The sequence below is a fragment of the Tursiops truncatus genome, chromosome 4 (genome assembly GCF_011762595.2).
Source record: "Tursiops truncatus isolate mTurTru1 chromosome 4, mTurTru1.mat.Y, whole genome shotgun sequence".
NCBI lineage: Eukaryota > Metazoa > Chordata > Mammalia > Artiodactyla > Delphinidae > Tursiops > Tursiops truncatus.
The window spans coordinates 135,448,796-135,473,060 of NC_047037.1; positions in this window are offsets into that span (position 1 = coordinate 135,448,796).

Below are 24,265 nucleotides of genomic sequence, written 5' to 3' on the forward strand. Positions count from 1 at the left end.
AGTGCTGCATACAGACGCAACAGACACAAATGACGTCTCAGCACAGGGAATAGTGAAATGTACTAAAATAGGTAGGAAATTGTGAGTTGTGAGGACTTAAGACCTTTTTTTTTTAAACATTTTTTTTGATGTGGACCATTTTTAAAGTCTCTATTGAATTTGTTACACTAATCCTTCTGTGTTATATTTTGGCTTTTTGGCCCCAAGGCATGTGGGATCTTAGCTCCCAGACCAGGGATTGAACCCGCACCCACTGCATTGAAAGGTGAAGTCTCAACCACCGGACTGTCAGAGAGGTCCCACGACCTTTGTTTTAAATGTCATTTATTTAGTTGTAAGCTTATATATTTTAATTTTTGGAAATACCAAGACCCCCCCTCTCTCCTACTCCACAATTGCCCCAGGCCCACCGACGGAGCCAGAATCCACCGAGTAGGGACTGCTCATGCGTATTTTGGGGGGGGGTGGGGCGGGGCTCTCACTGCTGCGGCCTCTCCCGCTGCGGAGCACAGGCTCCGGACGCGCAGGCTCAGCGGCCGTGGCTCACGGGCCCAGCCGCTCTGCGGCATGTGGGATCCTCCCGGACCTGGGCATGAACCCGCGCCCCCTGCATCGGCAGGCGGACCCCCAACCACTGCGCCACCAGGGAAGCCCCGCATGTGTATTTTTAAAAGCTCACCAGTGTGGTTCTCATGGGCATCCTCCACTGGGCGATTCTGATGTATCTCTGCAGAAAAGGAAACTGAGATTTAAATGTCCCAGCTGTTGGTTAACCCTTGACCACGCTGGAGAATGACCGCGAGTGAGGTTTCATTGCTTCCCCCAGGCCTCCCATCCCGGTTATGTGCAATTCTTTAAATTAATTAATTAATTAGTTTATTTTTGAAGTGTAAGTTGATTTACAATGTTGTGTTAGTTTCCACTGTACACCCAAGTGATTCAGTTGTGTATATATATACATATATCTGTATATATATATTGTTTTTCAGATTCTTTTCCACTGTAGGTTATTACAAGGTATTGAGTAGAGTTCCCTGTGCTAGACAGTAGTAGGTCCTTGCTGTTTACCTATTTTATATATAGCAGTAAGAATCTGTTCATCCCAAACTCCTAATTATCCCTTCTCCCTCCTTTCCCCTTAGGTAACCACAAATTTGTTTCCCATGTCTGTGGGTCTATTTCTGTTTTGTAAATAAGTTCATTTGTATCACTTTTTTAGATTCCACATGTAGGTGATATCATATGATATTTGTCTTTCTCTGACTTATTTCGCTTAGTATGATAATCTCTAGGTCCATGCTGTAAATGGCATTATTTCATTCTTTTTTATGGTTGAGTAGAGCAATTTTTAATCTATTTTTGAAATATGGAGCCTTACGTTAGGAGCCATATAGCAAAACTTCATTGCTTTTTAATTATTTTAACAAGAGCTGCACTAAAGTTTACCTTTAGAACATCTATGGAAAAAAAAAAAAAGGGCTTGGGCTTCCCTGGTGGTGCAGTGGTTGAGAATCTGCCTGCCAATGCAGGGGACACAGATTCGAGCCCTGGTCTGGGAAGTTCCCACATGCCGCGGAGCAACTAGGCCCGTGAGCCACAACTCCTGAGCCTGCGCGTCTGGAGCCTGTGCTCCGCAACAAGAGAGGCCGCGATAGTGAGAGGCCCACGCACCGTGATGAAGAGTGGCCCCCGCTTGCCGCAACTAGAGGAAGCCCTCGCATAGAAACGAAGACCCAACACAGCCATAAATTAATTAATTAATTAATTTTTTTTTTAAAAAAAGGGCTTAAGAAAACTCATAGGTGAGGAGACTAAAAGGAGATATCAATGTCTTCAAGAATCTTTTAAAACCAGCTTTGTATCTATCTTTATACAAACCATTTGTTGATAACAAATGATTGTCATCTACTCACCCACAGGGGGGTGACTGAGCTGGCAATGTTTTGTTAGCGGTTAGTTTAAGTTCTTCTTTTTACTTAGAAAATGAACTTACTCTGGGGGACTTCCCTGGTGGCACAGTGGTTAAGAATCTGCCTGCCAATGCAAGGGATACGGATTCGAGCCCTGGTCCAAGGAGATCCCACATGCCGCAGAGCAACTAAGCCCGTGCACCACAACTACTGAGCCTGAGCTCTAGAGCCCACGAGCCACAACTACTGAAGCCCGTGCTCTGCAGCAAGAGAAGCCACTGCAATGAGAAGCCCGTGCACCACAATGAAGAGTAGCTCCCGCTCACCGCAACTAGAGAAAACCCGTGCACAGCAACTAAAACCCAGAGCAGCCAAAAATAAATAAGTAAATAAATTTATTTTAAAAAAAAGAAGAAAATGAACTTACTCTGTCTAGCAAGATTACAGGTGATTTGTATTTCCTGTGATCTACTTTACTATATTTTTCCTAAATCTTCTTCAGCAAGCAGAATGTTGTAATGCCGGCATTTCTAAAAGGCTTTTATAATTGGGGGAAAGTTGACATTATTTTTTCATAAAGAAACAAAATCTATTCTAGTTCTTTCTGCACTCAGACTGTTCACCAATCCAGTCTGGTTTTTCCCCGGAACATCCTGAAGAGAGAAATGAGAGGCTTTAACGGAGCCTGCAGCTCCTTTAAACTTCTCCCTGCTCTTCCTGGGGAGTCGAGGATAACCTCCACTGAATTCCCGCCCCGCTCTGGGGCTGCTGGGTCCCCACGGGACAGGACACGGTTACTCGCAACAGGTCCCAGGCCAGTTTCTCCCTCTCCTGCTGTTAGTTGAGAAAACACTGCACTAACTGTGAACTCATCCCCTAAAGATATGAAATCTGAGTTTCATTGGAAGCCAGTCCAGTTAAGCCTGCTAAGCACGAAGGCTGCTGATTCCAGCGTCTTCCCTGTCCATCTCGAGAGGACATCCTTGCCTCGTCCTTCCGCTGCAGAGGAAGGGGCTGCTAAGGGGGGGTGTGTATGTGTGTGTGACAGGGCCGGGGAGCCGAGTGTGCCAGGCGATGGGTGCTGCACTGTGCTGTAGGCGCCTGCGCTTTTTCCTGAGAACAAGTACACACTTTTTATCCTTTTCTCTCCCAGGTGGGCCAGACTCCTTGAAAGCAATTTACTTCTCACACCCCAGGCAGCTCAGGTCTCTATAGCCACGCAGACCTTCACCCCCTTCTAAGCCACACTCGCTAAACCCCAATTCTAAGCCAGGATCCCTGACACTGAATCTCCCAGTGGACACCACATCCAGCAGCAGGTTTCTCTGACACACCTCACACAACCCTGGGGTGCAAGGGCTCCCGCAAACAGTTGTGGGGAGAGTCACATCAGCGACCCCTCTCCTGCCCCTACTGGATGTGTGTCCGGAGGAAGTCACATGACCTCTTAGCATCTCAGTGGCCTCACTGGCCAGCTGGGGATAATGATGTCCACCCACAGATCAGTGTGAGCATTCGAGGAGCTACCGCATATGGCGAACTGTGCAAATGGCAGAGGCCACAACAATGCCTGAAACAGTCTCCAAGTCTCCTTCCCTGCAGACCCCTCCTCTGGGTCCCCTCGGTCCTTAAGCAGGCACCACCCATCATGTCCCCTGATCTTGGTATTGTCAGTAGGGTTGCCAGGTAAAAAAACAGGACATCCAGTTAAGTTTGAATTTCAAATAAACAACAAATAGTTTTTAGCATAAGTGTATCCCATGCAATATTTTTCTTTGCTAAATCTGGCACCCCGAACTTAAGGAGAGTACCTGCTTCATGGGGTAGGACACTAAGGCTCATTCATTTATGCTCCCAGCCCTCCTTCCCCCTCCCCTCCCCCTCCCCTCCCCCCTCCCCTCCCCCCTCCCCTCCCCTCCCCCTCCCCTCCCCTCCCCTCCCCCTCCCCAGCCTGGCACACACACAGAGTAGATACTGATAGATAGTCCAATAGGTACCTGATCCCAACAGGGGCAGTACTGCCCCCTAGGGGCTGTTTTGGAGATTGGAGGAGGCATTTTTGATTGGCACCTTCAGGGAGAGGGGAGGGAGGAGGAGGGAGGGGAGGGGGATGGGGAAGGGGGAGGGGGAAGGGGCCTTCCAAGCATCTAGGGGACCCGCCAGGCACAGGAGAGTAGCTCTCAACAAAAAGTTGTCCCCTGTCCCACACGCCATCATGTAAATGGAAACCTTCTTGCAAGTCGGCCTAGAAACTATTTCCATATGAGCGAAAAGTGAATCTTGTTCTGTGTTTTCCAGGAATGTGACCACCGTGTAAATCGAGGGAAGACTGTTCTTTGTTTTGTTGATAACCAAGAGATCATCATTATGTCAGGAATCATCACATCTGTGGGCTTGAGAGTGTCACAGCTTCTACAGTTGGGGTCTCACGGCTTCATTCGTGAAAAGTACAACTTTCTCCCCTTCACTCCCTTCCCGGCTCTGTGTTTCTTCCTCTCCTTCCTCTTCATTCTCTCCTTTACGTCTCACCTTCCAGTTTTCCCCTGCCGTGTCTTTTTTTTTTTTTTGATTGATTGATTGACTGATTTGGGGCTGCATTGGGTCTCCGTTGCTATGAGTGGGCTTTCTCTAGTTGCGGCGAGCAGGGGCTACACTTCGCTGCAGTACGTGGGCTTCTCACTGCGGTGGCTTCTCTAGTGGCGGAGCACAGGCTCTAGGAGCGCGGGCTTCAGTAGTTGTGGCACGCAGGCTCAGTAGTTGTGGCTCGCGGGCTCAGTAGTTGTGGCTCGCAGTCTCTAGAGCGCAGGCTCAGTAGTTGTGGCGCACAGGCTTAGTTGCTTTACGGCCTGTGGGATCTTCTTGGCCCAGGGCTTGAACCCGTGTCCCCTGCATTGGCAGGTGGATTCTTAACCACTGTGCCACCAGGGAAGTCCTGCCGTGTCTTCTTTTGCCTCCCTCTTCCTCCTGCGTCCCTCGGCAGCACCAATGCCGTCTCTTCACCCTGATGGGTAGGAGGTTAATTTAGTTATTTTTTGGTTAAACACTCAGAACAGTTCATGACACATAGTAATACTGGTATGTATAGACATAATTAAATAAATATGTAGTTAATTTTTTAGAAGACAAAAAAATAAAAGAGGGTCTGTAATTACCAAAACAAGAGAAGCATGAGACGGAGGCGTGAGGCCAGCACACGATGCTCTTCAAGTGGACGGACCCAGCCCTGGAGGCTCACCAGCTCAGCAGTGGGTCCCCCCTCCCGAGGAGAGCTGGGCTGTCCTGCAACCCTCTCTTGGCCTAAGGGCTCGCCTCCTCCTTACTCAGGCAGGGGGTAAAACCCTCAGAGACCCCGGTCGGCTGTGGGTGGGGACCGTCCCCTTGGCCACGGAAGCTCCTGGAAGAATGAGGAGTGTGTTTGGGGGACGGTCTATGGCTGAACTTGCCTGAGACATTGGCACCCAGAGCCCATCTTCTGAGGACCCCCAGGTGGCTGGGGTTAAAGTGCTGCACATCTGTCATCTCCCCTGGAGACATGACAGCTCTGAGGGGTCTCTGGTGCCAGCTGCCCATGAAGCAGCCCTGGTGACCCTCTTGTAATTCCCAGCCCCACCTGCATATCCAGGCCAAGTCCATTGCCACAGGCTGGCCTCTCTGGGCTGGGGCCTCCTTCAAACAGTCCAGCTGTGGAGTCTGTGGGGCTCTGTTCTTGGCTTCTTCCTTCTCTATTTCCGTGGGAAACAACCTGCCATATTTCTCTCTGTTCGCGCTCCTCAGGTAACCTCGCAGCCCAGGAAAATGCCTCACAGATTTCCTTACAGGCAATGCCCCTCTTTACTGCCTACAACAAGTAGCAAACTTTCTGTAAAGAGCCTGACAGTGACTATTTGGGGGTTTGTAGGCTATACAGGGGTCTCTGTCACAATTGTGGATGGGTGTGGCTGTGTTCCAATAAAACTTTATTGATAAAAACATGTAGGGGGCCAGATTTGACCTATAGGTCATAGTTTGCCAGCTGCTGGCCTTTGAGGTTAAGGACTCTAAAAGGGCAGAAGCTTTTCTGTTGGAATCGCTGAAGGACCACACAGGCTCCCTTTCCATTTTCCCAGCCGAGTCACTTGGGCTCTTCTTAACTTCTACACCCCAAGGAAGGCAGCTGGGCCTCATGCTGCTCTGCCGGTCACAGTGGCCTCCAAGTCTTGAATGCTGGCAAGACAGTTCCTCTTTCCCTGCAAACTCCTCAGAGCTCACTGCTGCTTGTTAAAAATCTAGAACCTCCCTTAAGCGAGTGTGCTCCTTTCTGTGTCTTTTACGAGCTCTCAGGAACTGGCCCCATTTTGAAAATGTTTTATTACTACCTCTTGCTGAGCAAATGCCAAGCCTGTCAAGATGCAGAGAGAGGAGATTTGGTTCCTTTTGTTTCATAGAAAAGCATAATCTCCTGCACTCGTGGGCATTCTGGTGCCGTCTTCAGCAGCCCAATGGGACCAGCTCCGGTGGCTAACACCAATGACAAAAGGACAGAGACGGGCCATCTGGAGATCTTGTTATTACAGAGGTAATTCCAAACACAAAGGATTCCTTGGGCTTTATGAATCTATTTTCTGACTGTTAGACAAAACAGCAGTGTTTTGAAGCCAAAGAAACAGGGGGTGTCTTCCTAGATGATAGATTACATTTCCAAGGAGACTTTAGGTCTTGATTTAATTTATCCGATGAACAAAGGTTTGAGCCTAATGTTTTTCCCTCAGCAAAGATTCTTCAGACCAGGATTTTAAAACTCCTTCAAGTAGCTTAGAGAGAGATTTTTCTCTGAGTTGAAGAGTGTATTTGACATGTACTAAACATTCTGGGTTTCCTGAGTAGGTGATGTGCAGCCTAGAAGGCGAATGAGAAAAGTCTGGAAATGATGCTTTCTAAAGGAACTCTGGAAAGGTACAGAAGAAAAGGAGGGAGGGGGAGGGGGAAGGAGGGAGGCCAGTTTTCACTTCCTACTTTCTGTGTTCTTTTGGTTTTTCAACCACGTAGCTCTGGTACCCAGACCCTCCCACCCCCCAAAAAAAGTTAATTTTAAAATAGAATAAGAATGATGCTGTTTATTGCATCTCCAGTCCACTTGGGTTCCTTGGCCACCTCCTCTACCCTGGCCAGGGGGCCTTGCCAGGTGTGGTGGTGAAGAGCAGCGCCCCCTGGCTCGTAGGGTGTGTCGTAGCTCTGGTTTTAAGACACTGCCTGGACCCCAACACAGTTCCCGTAAAAAGGGTATTGTAAAAATTTTGGAAACATTTGAGTTTACTGATTTATTGCTAAATGAGTTAAATAGCCCATCTAGAAGAGCAGCCAATAGTTTCAGCAGGGATGTGTAGGTGTCAAGGGGATCTCAGAGCCATGAGGACTGAGGGAAGGAACTTGCAGACTCCAGGCCTGGGTTCCATCATAAAGTGAGGAAAGGTCTCTGGCCTCGTGGAATTGTGAAGAGTCACCAGGCAGTGCATTAAAGCCCCTTAGTAACTCGGCTTGTTCTCAGTAAAAGAAGCCGACACCAGCACGTCCTGGGAGGGAAGACCCCAGGGGAAGAGCCAGGCCATGCCCCTGCCTCCACCCCACCACTATCTCCTGCCTCCTTGGTACCCCGGCTCTCCTGCTGGTATGGCCAACGGGCTGCCCACTCTTCACGTCCCGTCACTCCCCAGGCCTGGGGGACAAACGCCCTGCTCCTCTGTTCCCCCATAACCAACACTCCACCCTCCACCCACCCTCCTTGCCAATAGCACCCAGGATTGTTTCTCTTGGGGAATCACCCTCACCTTTGCAGTGACCCTGACTGCTGATCAAAGTGCCCTCCCTAGACCGAGAGCTGGGCACAGGATGGGTGGGAGCTGGCCCGTGGGAGTCTCTCTCTGGGAACCTGAATTGTGAGCAGCGGGGCTCCAAGGCGGAAACGGTTCCCTTCCTCTGTCCCTCCCCTTCCACCCCACAAGGCTCCGGGCCCTTTCCGACCTACGTGTGTCCGACCTTTCCTCTGACGATGCCCCCCTTCCTAGTGAGGAAGGCTCCTGAAGCCGTCCTGAGGTAGCCCACAGGTTGCCTTCCTGGGATGCCCGCTCTAACCCTGCAGGTAGAGGCACCGCTGCCCACGAAGCCCTCGCCAACCTGCACTGCATCCTGTTCGAGTGCACATCTGCTTCCCACCTCGTTCCCCGTGCTGGGAGGCCTGAGGCTGCGTTTCAGTGACCTTCGCACCCAGCCTCTAGGACATTGTCTGGCCTGTGGGCCCTAAAAACTGCTTTGAATGTGGAGAATTTACTGAGGTGGCCCATCCTCTCTGCTCAATATTCTGTAACAGCCTAACTGGGAAAAGAATTTGAAAAAGAATAGATACACATATATGCATAATTGAATCACTTTGTCGTACACCGGAAACTAACACAACAATGTTAATCAACTCCACTCCAATATAAAGTAGAAAGTGAAAAAAAATTTAAAAGAAGAAAAAGAAAAGAAACAATAATGAGGTGGTGTATCCGCTCACAGGAGGGTTACAGAGAAACCCCACCGAGACCCCAAAGCCGGGCAAGCGTGGCGTCCACAGCCGGGAGGAAACCCTCTCTGTGTGGTTATGACAGAGACAGCTGATCCCACGGAGTGGACACCCTGCTCTCGCTGCATCTGGAAGCTGGTAGGGATGAGCGCTAGGGACCCAACATCCCTGGAAAGAAGCATCTCCTGGGGGTGTGCAGGGACCAGCTGCTCACAGCACAGAGCCAGGCATTAGGGGAAGCGGTGATCTGGGTGTCTGTCCCACAGACGTGTGCCGTCACCCTAGCACCATGGGGTCCAGGGACTTGGAGGCGGGACAGAGGAGGCACTTTCCAAACACACCCCAGGACTTGACCCCTAGACGCAGAGCTGCCTCCCAGCCCACTGCCCTGCAGAATACCTGCCCTTGGGGTCCCACCTTGGCCTCCCCAGAGGTGGGAGGAGCCGCTGCCAGGCCCTCCCACACCCCACATCCAGGGGCCTGCAGAGCCCAGGCCGATCTCCAAATGATTTCGGCAGAAACAGTCCCAGCTAAGTGGTGCTTAAGAGACAGAGGGGCTTTTTGCCTAATTACTCCGGATCCCTCGTGTCTGCATCGATCACACTGTCCTGATAAAAGCCCGACTCCCCACTTCTCTCACGGGATAAATGTGGTGTGACGCTGAGGACGGGCGGCCCCAACTTTCCACACACTGGGCCTTTGTGGAGGAGTGTTTTGTTCACGGCCATTAAAGTGAACAGAACACGAGCAGGAGGTACGAGGGCGCCGGCGAACAGCAGGAGGCTCCTAGGGGTGGGAAGCCGGCGGGTGTAAGCTGAGCGCGGCCTGGCCCCCTGTGGGACCCCTGCCGTCCAGCCCAAACCCCACTCGCTTGGTCACTGGTGTTTGCAAACCTGGATGCTGTGCAGAAGCCCTTCGGCGGTCCCCTGCCTGAGGCCACATCGGGACCTCGGCCTCCTCCACACTCCCTCCCCCTACCTCTCCATTTCGTCTCCCACCAGCCCCCCAGATGGACGGGGTGCCCCGTCCCAACTCAGGACACTGAACTACCACCTCAGCCCCTTTGCCTAGGCCAGTGTGTCCCCATCCCCGCCCTGCCCCCTCTTGTCCTAGGGTCCTCACACGCCCTCGCCAGCTCCATGCGGGCCCCTCTGGGGATGCTTGCCTGGCCCCCTCCAGACCCCCATAGCATCACCTCCAGCCCACTGGGCTGCCCTGTGTTGCCCTCTTTTCTGTCTCCTGGCCCCAGCCAGCCTGGGAGTCCCAAGCCTTCCTGGTCCCGGCACCCAGAGAGCTCATAATTGGGCAACAGATGCCTTCCCATGCTGTTCACCCCACTGATTGGCTCCTTTTAGAGAGCAGGCTCAGGCCTTCCACACTCCCCTCTCTAACCTGCGACACTGCTGCGCCTCTGATGTGTGCGGGGCTCCCAAAGCCAGCCTAGCAGAGGCTTCAGCAGTGAACTTGAGCCCCAGCCTGACCATGTCTGATTCCTGTGTACCAACAACCCCATGGACGCTTACCTCAGAAGATCATTCCCAAAATCAAACGCAAACAAAATGGGTTGGGACTTACGGGGACGTTCTTCATCAAACAGGTTGGAGGACTTGCAAAATGACCTCTCCTTTTCCCCCCAGTCACCCAAAACTGAGCTGATTGGGCATCCTGACCAGTCACTTACCTTAACCTCTCCCAAATGTGCATCCCCAGCCCTAGTATGGGAGCAGTGAGCTTCGATGAACCTTGTAACTTCTGGGTTATAACTTCTATGTTCCCCTAAATCTGTGGTTCTCAACCAAGCACGGGTGATCTCTCCCCTCAGGGGACCATATCTGGAAATATCTGTGGTTGTCACAATCCGGGGAGAGGAGAGCTACTGGCTTTTAGCGGGTGGAGGCCAGGGGCGCTGCTAAGCCCCCTACAGTGCACAGGACAGCCTCCCACTAAGAATGATCGAGCCCCAAACGTCAAGAGTGCCGAGGGTGGACGCCCTGCGAGGGTTCCATGACGCATGTAGGCGTGGATCACGGCGTGCATCTTTGAGCTGATCCATCCGTTTGATTTGAGCTCCAGGGTGACAACTTCTGCTCTTCCTTTTTGTCCAGGGAAGCTCCCAAGATCATCCGAGGCATGAGGAATGGAGAACGAGAGGAAACGTCTAACCTGGAGAGGAAACAAAAGGTGCACGACACCATAATTGCAAACGCATTGGGGTGCAGGAGGCCCAGAGCGTCTCTGGGAGCCTCCCTTTGAAATTCAGAGCACGCATTCAATCCAGCTCACAGGAAGGCTCTGGACGAGAGGTCGATGAGAGAGATGTAAAGACAGCACTTTTGTTTCGAAGCTTACAGGGAAGGGTGGGGAATTCTTTTAACGGAGCCAAACCACACACACCTCTATTGGGCCGTGAAGATGTGCACATCAACAAGACAAAATAATGCACGTGATTCAGCTTTTCATGTGCACGGCACACATGGCTTACCGAACGAAATGTGAAGGCTTATTTGTTTAGTGGAAATTCTCAAAGAAGGGCTCTGCCTGTTGCAGCAGGTAAAATGCAAAGTTTAATTGTGCGGGAGTTTTTCAACACAGGATTTCTCTGTTGGACAATATTTGAACAGAGGGCATGTAGGGCGGCACCTATGACAGCAAGAGGCCTGAGCGGTTTCCAGCCTGAGAGCCGGATCCCGAGGTCTCCCAACGTTGGCCAATGCGTTTGTACGACTTGGAGAACTCAGAGGTCCTTCCTGCCTTGTGCATCGCTGAGACTCCACTGGCCTTATTTTTGCTGACGCTTTCCCCTGCACTCCACTGATTGTATCAGTTAGGATTGTTTTAGCTGCAAGTAATGGCCAAGCCACCTAAGAGTGGCCCAAGCAATAAAGACAATTGATTATGTCACATCACAAGAAGTGAGAAGTAGAAAATGCCACGGTTGTTCTCACGTGGCTCAGGCATGTCACTGAGGACTCTTTTTCGGCTTAGTTTTTCTCAGTAAGTTAGTTTTTCATCCTTAAATGCAACACCTCGTGGTCCTAAGATGCCTCTGCAGCTGCAGACACAACATTTCGAACAAGGAAGAAAAGGTGGTCGGCTGCCAGGGTGACCAGCCATCCCCCTTTGCCCAGGACTAAAGGGGAGTTTCCCTGGTAGTTCCCAAGCAGACTGGGACAAGTTGGTCAAGACCTGGACCTCTTTCATCACGGAAGGACGTCTCCTCCAGAAGCCCCAGCACACTGCCCTTGTGTCTTAGGTCACACACTCACCGCTAGGTCAATGACTGGAAAGAGGCCTGGGATCCCTGTCACGATTCACCCCCTTCCTCTGGGCTTGCCCGTCACTTGGACAGAGTTGGTATTCTGTTGGCCAGGAAGAAAGCAAGGGCCAAACACCTGCCAGAGTTCTCCTGAAAAAATGAAAATTTCCAATTAACTGTATCTTACCATCTGAGCAAATTCTGACAGACTACTCATTCATTCATTGATTCATTCATTGAACAAGTGTGGGTTGGACCCTACGACCTGCAAGCCCAAGCTGGGGTGGGTTCGGGTGGGGAGGAGGGAGCCTACATCTATCTGATAGGATTGTTGTTTGCTTGTTTTTTAATAAGTTTATTTATTTTATTTATTTATTTTGGGCTGTGTTGGGTCTTTGTTGCTGCGTGTGGGCTTTCTCTAGTTGTAGCCAGCGGGGGCTACTCTTCGTTATGGTGCACGGGCTTCTCATTGCAGTGGCTTTTCTTGTTGCAGAGCACGGGCTCTAGGCAGGTGAGCTTCAGTAGCTTTGGCACACGGGCTCAGTAGTTGTGGCTTGCAGGCTCAGTAGTTGTGGCTAGCAGGCTTAGTTGCTCCACAGCATGTGGGATCTTCCCGGACCAGGGATCGAACTCGTGTCCCCTGCATTGGCAGGTGGATTCTTAACCACTGAGCCACCAGGGAAGTCCCAGGATTGTTGTAAGGATTAAATTACTTAACACAAATAAAGTTCATAGAGATAGGTTGGCACATAAGAAGTACTCAATAAATGTTAGCTATTACTGCTTGTGGTAGTTTTAAAACAGGGCTGCAAAACTTTTTCACTCCTCCCTTTGCAGGGGCAGGGTGGGCAGAGGAGAGAAAGTCCACATCCCCCATGCTCGAATCTGGGCAGGCTCTCTGACTGCCTTGACCACTAGGAGACAGGAAGAGTGTGACTTCCAAGGCTGAGTCATGAAAGGCCGTGCCCGTTCCTTGTTCACCGGGAACACTCACTCTTGGAAGCCTGAGCCACCAAATAAGATGACCCACCCTGAGACAGGCCTTGTGGAGGCACTCTGGTCCACAGTCCAGCTGAGTGAAGCCTTCCAGTTCTCCCTGCCAAGGTGCCAGACATCACAGTTCCTCCAGACCAGCCCATCTGCCAGCTGAGTGCCACTAAGCACCTCCCTCCCTCAACACCACGTGCAACAGAAGAATCGCCCAGCCAAGCCCCGCCTGAATTCATGACTAACAAAACTGGGCGCTAAAATACAACAGTGATCTTTTTTTTTTTTTCGTTTGCGGTATGCGGGCCTCTCACTGTTGTGGCCTCTCCCGCTGCGGAGCACAGGCTCCGGATGCGCAGGCTCAGCGGCCATGGCTCACGGGCCCAGCCGCTCTGTGGCATGTGGGAATCTCCCGGACCGGGGCACGAACCCGTGTCCCCTGCATCGGCAGGTGGACTCTCAACCACTGCGCCACCAGGGAAGCCCAACAGTGATCATTTTAAGCCTCCTGGGGTTGGGGTAGTTTGTTACACAGCAGTAGACACTGGAATGTGACTAGAATAATTACTTCTATTATTAGTTACTATTACTACTGTTATCAGTGTCAATATTAAAAGACTGATAAGGCAGGTATGACTGTGCTTTCCTAACAGAGCAGGAAATAAAAGGACAGAGTTAAAAGGGTTTGACCAGGTGAGTTGTGAACACAACTAGTCTTCTGGGTTGGTCATCCCTCCCAATGTCCGGCCTGGGACTCTCTGATGAGTCTTACACTAACTGTTTCCGGCTGGTAAACTGCCCTGTAGGAAGCTACAGAAACATTCCTATTACCTGGTTCTTCAGGACTCAACCCCCAGGAAAATTACTCATCCTGTGTGATCTGACCCCGAAGAATGAATTAAACTCTGTACATAGTAAACACTACCACACCAATGGTCATCATCAAACGACCATTTGCTTTTGCTGCAAAAATGCAAGACAAACGAACGAGCACAACCCCCCACACACGCTTTTTGAATTAAAATTATATAAAATCTAAACTCCTATTCCCCCTGAATATAGCAGAGGAGCCTTGGTGAATCCAATGTCTGTAGTGTACCAGCCAAGGAGGAAAAACTCTGATGACCCGATAAGTCTTTCTAACTGTCAAAGTGAAGGAAAGGACGCAGAGCTTTTCATCAATATTTATGTAACACTCACCAAAAGCTGTACTTGCTGAGGTAAAATATAACCTTTCTCTCTTTAAACACCTTTTACTTGTTATTTGAATAGGAAGTTATTCTTTCAGAATTAGCTACATCTGTCAACCCAGCATTCCTGGCTGCCACACGTAAAGTTCTTACCATATCCCACCTTCTCAATAACTTTCTCTTTAGCTTAGATTTTATTTATTTTTGACAACTCCCTGGGGTTTCCTGACAGGAGAAATCTTTAAGACTGGGGTAATATGGTTTTTACATTCAGAGCTACGTTATTTTTTTATTAGTGTTTTCAAGTCAGAATAAGAGAGTGGGACAAATCCACCCCAAATGCAATGAGTTTATTATTAATGGTCCCACCGACCAACATTTATTTTAAACCTTAATGTTTCAACTTTCTTGTCTCCTTTGTCAGTTTAAGAGGTGCCCGGCATGTTCTCAAATGTGTTTTTGTTCAATCGGCATAGGTTATAGCTCTTTGGCAGGAAAGCACGGGTTAAGTAGATGAAAATTCATCAGAGTCTATCTGTGCAAAACTCCATGCCCTTACTCCCACCGTTTCGTTATGTTGCCATCAATTGATCAGAATGAAACTGTCCTCTTTCTGCCATTGATCATGGTTTATAATCCCTTATCAAAGATGGGTTTTTGAGCTTTAGTCCTTGGCTGAAAAACACAAAGATTATCTCCTTCTGCCTTTTGTCTTGTGTCTAATCCAGTCCCTGTGGCTCTCCCGTCTGCCACGGATGCCCCTCCCTGTTATATTTTAACCCCATCATTCAAGTGCCACAGAATTAGTTAGGTTAGCCTTGGAGACTCTCCAATTTTTCCCCTAAAGCAATGGCAGGGTGGAGATTTTCCTTCCTCTCCTAGGGCAAACCTTACAGAGAGGGTCACCTTCTTTCTCTGGGGGAAGGTGGTCCTAAAAGAGGAGAATACTTTGTTTACAAGAGAAAGGGTTTACCAAGTCTGGCCTCAGAAGCTCTGATGTCTACATACCTCTGGCATTCCCCTTGGGGTCTTCTGGATGTCAGCTAATCTAAGCGGAAACCACAGAGGTAGAAGCAGAGCTCTTGAAAGACTGAAAGCAAATGGATTGGGTGAGGTCTTAAACCTGCTTTATTTTTTTTTGGCTGCACTGTGCCACATGCAGGATCTTAGTTTCCCAACCAGGATCGAACCCATGCCCCCTGCATGGGGAGTGCTGTGTCTTAACCACTGGACCACCAGGGAAGTCTCTGCTGTTTCTTTAAAAAAAAAAAAAAAAATGCAAACCACTCCTTGCCTGAAAAAAGCTGCAACCATTTCTAGGTTCTCGGTTGAACACCTATGGCAGCCCAGGTCCTAACTAGCAGGCTCACTGTGATATATTCCAGACTTAACTTTAAAATATATATTATTTATTGTACCCTACCTTGTTCCAGAAAGGGTTTAAGGCAGCTAACTGAAATATATAATCATGAAAAGCCGATTCAACTTCTTATTTGGCTAAAGACATTCTGATGTAAACGGAAAAAAGTTTTGAAATCCTCTTTTTCATTTTAAAGAGAGTTATTCAAGATGATTACCTTATTTTACAACACACAGACGTTTCTAGTAATTGAATACAGTTAAGTATCTGTCCAAAAATTTCCTTTGGACCTTGTAAATTACAGCTAATATATAGTGTTTTCATTTCTTGCGAACCACCAGGAAATCCGATGTCATCGTATAGATCATGCAGAAGAAATGTTTTGCACAGGCAAAGTTGGACAATCAGCAAGTTTGGATCACCTCTGAGGTCAGTGCCTTTGCCTGTAGCACGGAGGGTCTTCTGCCCTGACCCCTCCCAGGGTCCTTCCACTTTTTATTGGAACACGAGGGAAGGGGGCAGGGCACAACCTCTGAAAGAATGACATAGCCCGAGGACATGACATAAACTGATTAAAACCAAATGGGTCCAAGATGGCGGACAAGTCGACTTCCCCTAGACCTTGAGCCTCAGTATATGCTCACTGTAACACATCAGCAAGCTAAATGACACACCCACAGGCACCACGACAGTTCCAAGGATCCATAAGGATCAAAAAGTGGGCGGTAGCCCAATTCCTGGACATCCCCGCCCCTTCCCGAAATAGCTGGAATACTCCTCCCCCTCATTAGCCTATGAAATTACCCGCTCCTAGAAAAACTGACAACCCCCATCCGCTGGTGCCTATCGCACTTTCTGCAATGGCCCACACTCTCTCTGTGTTTCTCTCTAAATAGATCCACTTCTTACCTATTACTTTGTCTCTCACTGAATTCTTTCTGCGATGACACATTAAGAACCTGAGCTTCATTTAAATCCTGAAACCAGGTGTGTGATCTCAGTTGGAAGACTGTGGGTTTTGGCCGGGTTCGAGTTCCAGCCATGTGGGGTCAAGTCCCAACCTGGGTTTTGGCTGGGTTCGAGTTCTGGCACTTGGGGTCAAGTCCCAGTCTGAGGTGCCGGTTTCATTATTTCACTTCCTTCAACATTGAGGCACATCGCTTTCAATTTTTTCCTTCCACAAGCCACTTAAAAACGATGTTCCTGTGATTTACTCAATATTCAAGTGTCATTCTTTTATATGTTTTATAAATAAACTCTTGCCTGTATCCATAGCAGAGCTGAGTTTGCATATTCTCTGGCCAGGCTTTGGTGGGGCTCCATGGCCCTCGGTGGCCGTGAGGTCAATTCCCCTCTACTGGCCATTGCCGCCATTTCCTGAATGGATGGACAGATTCTGGAGAAGGAAGGAGAGGAGAAATGCTATGGCATCGGGGTGGAAACCGGCACCCGCATGGCCCCTCCATCCTGCCTGTGTTCAGGTGTGGGCGGGGACAACATCTGGATTACATGGTCCCCTTTAACTGCCTCATGGCTGAGAAGATACACTGCCCACCAGCCCTCTGGCTGACTTATTCCTGAACTGGCAACACCAGGTAGACCAGGTTTAGGGACGCGGCGACTTGGGGGAGAGGAAGCTCATTCCCTGGGTGGGTGTCAGGCCCATTGGTGCTAAAGGTGGAAGGGGGCCTTAGAAGCTGGTTTCCACTGGGAGCTGAGGGGTGGAGTTAGGGCTGAGGAGGGAGTGGGCGTGTCCACCTGCACCTACACCCGGGCCACCCCAATGCTGCTGGAGCCTGGACTCTGGCGACTATAGCATCTGATTTTGAGGGGCTTTTATTATTTTTGTTTGTTTAATAACAGGGCGGTCGAGTGGTTAAGACTCTGCGCTTCCACTGCAGGGGGCACAGGTTCAATCCCTGGTCAGGGAACTAAGGTCCCACATGTTGCACGGTGTGGCCAAAAAATTAAAAAAAAAAAAGACATAACAGTAAAACAAGGAACCAAACAGAAAGAGGGAATGAAATCACAGGGGACACCTTCTTTTTAAAAGTCCCTCCCCATGTTTTGAGCTCTGCGGGGCAGGACAGGTGCTGAGGGACTTTCACACACAGGATCTCCCTGTGGAGGGGACTCTGTCACCCATGGTTTACAGATGAGGAAGTCAAGACCCAGAGAAGCCGGGATATTCCAAAGATGTGTTTGTTTTAATCAGGTGTGGTAAGACACGAAAACGCAGAAATGATGATCACGGAGGAAGGAGTTTATACTCACAGCTCCCGAGAAACAGGAAGCACGGAGTGCCTTGCCGGGCCACCCGGGGAAGCAGGGGGGTCGGTCAGGGGCAGAGGGCAGGGGAAGGAGAGCTCGGTCCACAGCCTTTACTGGCGTTTTCGTGAGAAGGAAAGGCCGGGCAGAGGAAACAGTTTAGGACTGGTAAGTTTGAATAATTACCGCAGGCTCTGGGCCATAGGGTTGTCTGGTTGTCTGTCCTTGGTTGTCTGGTTCCTGGCCCCGGGGTGATTTAGGGCAGGGAGAATATTGACGTGACATGTGACAGTTAAACACAGGAGATTGCCGAGATGTGGGCTCTGGATTGGTTGGCTTGTATATCAAAGGCACATTTGCAGGGGAGCCTTGCTATCTAAGAATTAGCCACCCCTGGGAGGGGCAGTCTCTCCAGGTTCAAGACCCCAAATGCCAGAGCATTAAGAATACAGAAAATAAGAAAATATAGTCAATATACAGGATTTAAGTTAAAACACAGGTGCAGCTAATAAGGGACAGAGGCAGGGTTCAGACCCAGGCTGCCCAAGTCCAAGTCCGTCATACGATTCAACCCTGTGAGAGGTTTCTCACCTCCTCCCGCCCTCAGCCGGTTAATGGGAGTCATTTAATGCACGTGTCCTGCTCTTAGGAGCCTGTTTTTGTTCAGGAGTCAAAGACAGAGAGAAAACTCAAATATAAGACTAGAAAACCTCCCCCCCTCCCCGGCCCCCCTGTGCCGGGAAGGTCACCCCAGCGGATCAAATGGTATTTTAAATGCTTTAGGACATTTACGTTTCTAAGGAGGCTTATGATTCGTTTTTTTCTATAAATTAACAACACTTTTCCTGCTTTCCTTCCTTCTTGAGACCCTCCTTTTTCATGCATCTTTGGGCTGGGGAGTCACGTTTGCTCGAAGAACATGTCTATTAGGCCAATGTTTCTGTGCATACCTGGGGAGTTTCTGTGGCAGGAGTGGCTGTCGGAGCTTGAGTTTCCAGAGGGTTCCTGCTCGTTGGAGAACCACCACGCTGGGTGTCCTCTGTGCCACCGTCCACGTGCAGGCCCACTGTCTCCACGATTGACACACAGGTGCACAGAGGTCTGTGGAACAAGCAAGGAACAAATGAGAGGTGAATTGAGAGAAAGAAATTAATGTGGTAGATTTAGAACGGCCCCACCCGACAGAAGTGTCAGTCACACCACAGATGTAATTTAAAATTTTCCCGGGCTTCCCTGGTGGCGCAGTGGTTGAGAGTCTGCCTGCCAATGCAGGGGACACGGGTTCGAGCCCTGGTCCGGGAAGATCCCACATGCCGCGGAGCAACTGGGCCCATGAACCACAACTACTGAGCCTGCGTGTCTGGAGCCTGTGCTCTGCAGCAAGAGAGGCCGCAACAGTAAGAGGCCCGTGCACCGCGATGAAGAGCGGCCCCTGCTTGCCACAACTAGAGAAAGCCCTTGCACAGAAACGAAGACCCAACACGGCCAAAAATAAATAAATAAATTTATAAAAAAAAAAAAATTTCCAGTAGCCACATTAAAAAGATAAAAGGAAACAGGTGGAAAAAATGTAGAACTCTGTCCTATTTAAACCTGATATATCTGAAGCATTATCATTTCAACTTGTAATCATATTAATATTATACAACAATTATTGAGATATTTGACATTACTTTTTTTCTTTTTAAGTCTTTAAATCGGTGTGTATTTTATACTTAGAGCACCTCTCAGTTCACACTAGCCACATTTCACATGCTAAGATTTCACATCTCATGTGGCTGATGGCTGCCACCCTGGACGTAGAACAACAAATACCAGGACATTTGGTCTCTTGGTTACTATGAGCAGGAAAGGGAAGGGTTGTCGTCCATCTGGGTACAAAGAACTTATGGGAGAAAGTTGGCCTGAGTCTGAGCAGTTGAACAAAAATGAGACACAAGAGCAAAATGTCTTAAAAAGGAAAAAAGAACAGGATGAGAAGCACAGAGAAGACATAAGATGCAGAAGCGCTTCGATCATTACGTTTGTCCGCTGCGTGAGCACATGCCAAGCTCCTAGGACGGTCACACATGAAGTTCTCACAGCCACCCTGGGGGAACTGTGATGGTCTCTTTGTCATCCGAGGAAACTGAGGCCCACAGCCCAGGAACTGCTCACAGCCTGGGAGTCGCGATCCCAGAAATCAAACCCGTATTTGTGTGACTGCAATGCTGCCCCCAAACTTTCAGTAACATGCCCTGGGCACCCACTGTGTTTGCACCAAGGTGGAAAATTTTCTACTGAAAAGATTTATGAGTAAGTTACCATGGATCCAAAAGTAACTCCCCCTGTAGGGTTTTCACCCCAATATCGACTGGAAAAATGAGGCAGGATAACCTCATAGTAACAAGAGGCCAGGAAGCCAAGATGTCACTCCTAGGTAACCGTGGCCAATTCTTTAGGAAAAAGGCTTTTTTTTTTTTCTCCAGAATGGAAGTATCCTTATTGTTTTATTTTTAAGGAAGTGCATGTTCATTATAAAATGACCAAAGAGCCTCAGTAAATCCTCTCCCTGCTCTGCAAGAATCAACGTAGGTACTTGTGCACAGTTGGAACCGAGAATCCACACAACGTGCACTGTTGGGTACCTGCCTTTTCACTTGGCTTTGGCCCTCAGGTGTCTTTCCATGGCGACACCTTCCCAGGTAGCTCATCCTTTTTTAGGGCTCTAGCGTGCTCCATCACCACATGGACCCTGATTCAACACTTCCTGCGACAAGTTTGCAGGTTGTTTCCAATGTCGTGATACGCAGACAACCCCGTTTGGGAAATGGTCATGTATCGTCCCGTGTCTTGAAGTATTTCCTCAGGATGGGTTTACAGGGCAGGGTTTAAAAGAAGGGTGTCATTGCGCAGGTCATTCTGGGCCACGCCCTTTGCGAGTAAAGCGTCCACATCACAGTAACAATACAACCTGCATTCTTGGCTTATCTAGGCCCACCATGTGGGACCCCCAAACCTCCTTGAAGTGTCCCCCCTAAATTCTAAGGAGCAGGACACGGGCCTCTAGGCCACCCTACAGCTTTCTTCTGCTCACTTTCCCCGCACCCATCTTGTGAGATGTCAGCAACCCAGTTCTCCGCGCTGAGGGCCCGCCTCCCACCTCTGGCGCTGCAGGTCTCCAAGCTGATGGGGGAAGAGCAAAGTCCTTCCCCAGCTCTGCCACCTACAGGCCAAGCTCGGCACTGCCTTGGCTCCTGCTGTCTCTGTCCACAGACCCCAGAGCTAGGCAGGCCTGGAAGATTCCAGAACCCACATGCAGGGACAGTATTAGTATGCTCAGCCAGACTGGAAGACCTGCTGGCTCTTACCTGTGGATGGGTTCTTTCCAAGGGAGTGCTCAGGCCTCCAGACCACTAGACTCCTGACTCAGGCACTGACAGGCTTCAGAAATGCCCAAAGCCAGCAACATCCTAGACTCAGCAGGCCCGGGTTCTTGCTGCGTCCCCACCACAGGCTGTTGACCCTCTGTCCCTTGGGAGTGACAAAAGACCATGTGGGGAGGAGTAACATGGGCATCTCCATGTGTCCGAGGCTGACGAGGATGGGGAGACTTGAGAGGACAACTCAGGGCTAGGGTCAGATGCATTGAAGAACGTTGGAGTGTCAGGGCTGGAGGGGACCTGAGCTGGTGTATCGGTCAGCATTACTGCAGTAACAAACATCTCTAAATTCTCTGTGGCTACAACAGCAAAGACGTCTTTCTCACTACATTATCGGGTCCACTGCTGTGGCCCTGGTCTGCCCATCTTCTCATCCCAGGACACAGGCTCAAGAAACAGCCTCTTCTGGCTCTCAAGGCAGAGGAAGAGAGCAGGAGAGTGGGCAGACACTCCCACAGTGCCTCCTAGAAAGAGGGTGTGCTCACACGTGGCTTAAGTCCATGGATTCACGTTCCATTGGCCAAAAGATACCCCGTGGCTAAGCCCAAAGTCAACGGGGCAGGGATGTCTAATCCTTTAACAAGGGAGGGGAGAGTGATTCACTGTGAACGCCAACTCTAAGTACGGCAGACAGCACATCCCTAACTCTGTTACACACCTGAGGAAACTGAGGCACCGGAGGGGAAAGTGGCTTGCCCAAGTCCACACACCAGGTAGCAGCAGAGCCAGGGCTAGCACCGAATCTCTGGCAATCACCCAATGGTCTTAATCCTACCCTCAGAGTTTCCCAAAATGCGTTCCAAGAGATATTAACGAGGGTCTTTATTGTAAGACATCTCAGAGCCTTTAATATGCCATTGAGATTTATGACTCTGCCAATTAGGGAAGTGGATTCTAGCTTTTTCTGACTTTTTTGACCCCAGAACCCACAGAACCAACTGAGGAGCAGTTTGGAGAGGTGGCCCTACTGGGAACACATTGCGAAACAGCAGCACCACGCCAGCTAATCAAATGGACTCTAATTCACCATCAGGAACTTGAAACTTAAAGTTTTGCATTGCTATAAGGAATGTTTTAAAAACACATAACCTTCCTATAAATTCTTCACAGCTTAGAAACAGACACAGCTTTCACTTTTAGAAAGTTCACATAACTTCGTGAGGCCATCATTAATTTTGATGATTTTTTTCCACTTTCCTTTCTTTTTTCAGTTGTAGCCAAAAATGTAATAAATGTAATGAAACTGATCTTCATAAAGTCTTTGGTGGATGAATCATAGGTCTCTGGAAAATGCGTTTGTCTATCTACTACAAGTCTTCTTTTTTTTTTCTTTGATAAAGACAACAAATGTTATGTATCATTTCTCAACCATAAAACTATGTTTTAACAAAATGAAAACGTGTGCTTTGGTGTGATAATGGCAACACATGTCATTCTCAAGACATCCCAAGTGGTCATAAAGGGCCTCCAGTTGGGACCATGGAGCTATTCTGAAAAAGGCACAGCAATTAGATCATCTCAAATCATTAGGGTATTTTTTTTCCGTGATGAATCTTTTGATCAGCAACATATGTGAAATTAAAATCAGCTTTATACGGTTTTGTCAAAGGCTTCACAAAGTAAAATCCTATTCAAATAGCTCAAAAATAAAACTGTGAAATACACTGCAGTCACCCTTTAAAAGAATTCTCTGACATAGTCGAATAGATGGTAACCCAGGCCGGGAGGGTCACCTCCTTTTTCCAAGGCTCTCAGGCAGGCAGCCCCACAGATCACAAACTCCTGGGTTCGAAGAGGCCTGAAAGCCACCATCCAGCTCACCCAGGGCCTGGGTCCTCTCTGATATGTCCCTCCAGGTCACAGCACAGGACCCAGGGCAGACTCCTTGGGATAGATTGGGAGGTATAGAACTATTCTTTATGTGCAAACACGACACACTTCCCTACAATTTCCATCCCTTGGGGAAGGAGAAAATGAGTCTCATTCCTCTGTTCCATGACCATCCCTTCAAATATGTCAAGACGATCATCTTCCTCCCAATCTTCTCTTCTCCGTGTCAAACACCTGCAGTTCCCTGGCTGCTCCTGGTGCAAATATCTCTAAGGGCCTTCAGCTGCTGGAGACGAACATTGGCCTAAAGGAGCCCCATGCATCTAGGACACCAGACAGGGCAGAGACAACCTGGGCTGCTGTACCCCAGGAAGTGGGGATAAGGGGGGACAGGTGGCATCAGAGCCACTGGAGGACCTCGTTGTCTTCATCTCAATGTGTCACCGTGACTGTGACCCCACACTGCCACGATGTGGCCTTTCTACCCAGGACCAAACATTGACTATGTAGGGATGTTTGTTCCTGCAGCAACACTGACTAATACACCACCAGCATATGTATGTATGTATGTGTATATATATATATACACATACACATATATACCACTTAGATAACATTCATAGATTTGCAGAATATTTCTATTACCATTCCAGGATGAAGTCATTTGTCATTTTTATTTGTGGCCTGCACCAAATCTAAGATTTCAGGTTGTTTTCCGATAGTATTGAAAATACATTTTAAATAATCTAAATCTTTTAGGTGTCAAAAGAAAAGTCCAGCCAAATTTTTGTTCTGTCAGATCACAGTCTTCTTCAAATAACACAGGGGTTTCTTTTCTCCTCAGTGCTCCCTTCACATCCCAGACACCCTGCTTCTATGACAGTTGTGAGAAAAAGTAAAAATCGTTTGGAGAAGAGAGTTCAGTCAGGCCTCCATCTCTGTCTGGGCCTGCTTGGGGAACCTGTGGGTTTCATTCTGTGAGCCCAGAGGCCTGGCATCCCCATGTCCACGCCTGAGCGAGCTGGAGGCCTCCGCTAACTGCTGGGGTCCATCCACCTTCTGGCCTCGCTGCGGACAGTGAGCCATTGTTTTTCTGAAGGAGAAAATGACATTTAATGAGGGCACACAGCCCCTCAGCCCTCTGTGCCAGCAGTCTCATCCTGGAGAACACAGGGCGACAAAATGCAACTGTGCCGGGCAGGCCCCTGGAGCCCACACGCCTCATGCCACGGCTCCCCCACTGTCCCCACTCCTGCAGGCGTCACCTCAGGTCCCTGGGTGCACTGTCCCCCTGAAACTGGACTCCGTGGGACAGGACTGCAGGCTGTATTGCGGCAACAAGCGTAAGCCCCCTGCTTTTCCTCCCTGCTGGAGGGGAAGCAGCCAGAGTCAATCAGCTACTTAACTGACAAAATGCTGAAATGCCTTACGGGTGATTATCAGGGTCTCAGCGTCTGCTTTGTCAGAGGAACCCTGAACGCGCCAAGGTGACGCCCAGGGAGCC